Raw genomic sequence first — 1,616 nt, 5'->3', positions numbered from 1 at the left:
CGGCAGCAGCAAATTCCCACAGGCTGATGGCACAACAGAGAGACAAAGGCCAGCAGTGCCCATGGGAGGTGCAGGGTTAATTCTGCTCCCTGCCCTGCCCCATCCCCGCAGGAAATCTCCAAGGGGGAGAGAAACTCTCAGGGTGCCCAAAATGCAGCATCTGTCACCCTGATCCCGCTTCAACTCAGCGTGGGGGGCCAAACTCCCCCCACAGGTAAACACTGAGCTGACCTGGTCAGTCTCAAACACAGCCCCAGTTCTCACCTCCAGCCTGCTCCTGGGGCTGCTGCCACATTCCTGACAAGGAGCCCCTGTGGACAGGGCTCTCTCTGTGTCTCAGGTGCTGGGCACTGCAGGGACCAGGGCAGCCCCCTCTGGGGACAATTGGGGATTCATCCCACACCACAAGCAGGACCAGGGGCCCTCCAGTACAGGCTGGTGGGGCCAGAGCTCATTGGGTTTGGCTGCTCAAATACCAAAGCTTTTGGCAAAGATGGGACAAGTTAAGTGGGTTTTCCTGTCCTGAGAGAGAGAAGAAATTGTTGAAATTAAGCATGGAAATTAAGTCCACTGTGGAAGTCAAAGGCTCCTGGCTTTCCCACTCCTGTTCTGATTGCTCACTAGAGGGTTTTATCCATAAAAAAATGAGAGGTGGCACCAAATAAAAGAGCTCTTTTTCAACGTTTCTCCCCTACTTACTTTCATACCTAAAAAGGATGTCCATTTTTTCTTAGTGCATTCTTTGCCTAATTTTAACAGAACTGTTTTCCTTCCAGGCCCCACTTGTGGGTTATTTGCTCCTTTGCCATTGGACTTTGGACAAAGGAAGAGAAGGATCTGCTCCCCAGGGGTGTCATCCTAGGGGGAACACCCCCTGTACCAGCCCCAGCCTGGGCCAAGCACACTGCCTCACTCTCCCCATTCTGGATGCTGGTTTTCCCCTGTTTTCCATGTCTAATGACAGGAACTTGTCCTGGTCAGGGTGTAAGGCCGGATGTAAGGCCTTAAACTGGGGGGCTGTGACTGGGATTCCAGCAGGGAATTCATTGTTTTACAAATAAAAATTATTCCAGGGAGCTGCTGCTTCACCACACAGTGTCAGCAAAAGAGAGAAAACACCAAAAGTGTATCCAAACACAAGGATGAATTGATTCCTCCTGCTTTTAGTGGGATTGAATCAGGGGGATGGGGAAGCAGAAGTTAAATGATTTACTAAGGAGTTTGTTAGAAGCAACACATACAGCTTGCCCAACACTTATTGTGCCTACCAAAGCAGGATAAGAAGATATGAGACTATTGTTATAAACATATATTATAGTATTGGCTTCTCGCAAAGTATTAAAGTAGATATTATGTAATGTTAGAAATGCCTTTTGCTGTGTGGATGTAGTTTTCTCTCGTTTTAGCAAGAATGTTAGCAAGTGTGAGCAAGTAAGATAACCTCCAAGCGAGCAGAGGATGAGGCCCAAGGAGCTGCTGATCAACACTTTGTCCAGAGAACAAAAGGGCCCAAGGGCTGCTCTGCCCGGAGAACGGGCGGCCAGGAGAGTCCAAGAGCCGCTATCACCGCTCTGCCCGGGGGGCAAAGAGGCCCAAAGCTGCAATCAGCCCTGACT

Source organism: Corvus brachyrhynchos, unplaced genomic scaffold (assembly GCF_000691975.1).
Source record: "Corvus brachyrhynchos isolate BGI_N302 unplaced genomic scaffold, ASM69197v1 scaffold334, whole genome shotgun sequence".
Classification (NCBI taxonomy): domain Eukaryota; kingdom Metazoa; phylum Chordata; class Aves; order Passeriformes; family Corvidae; genus Corvus; species Corvus brachyrhynchos.
Note: the sequence above shows the minus strand (reverse complement) of the source record.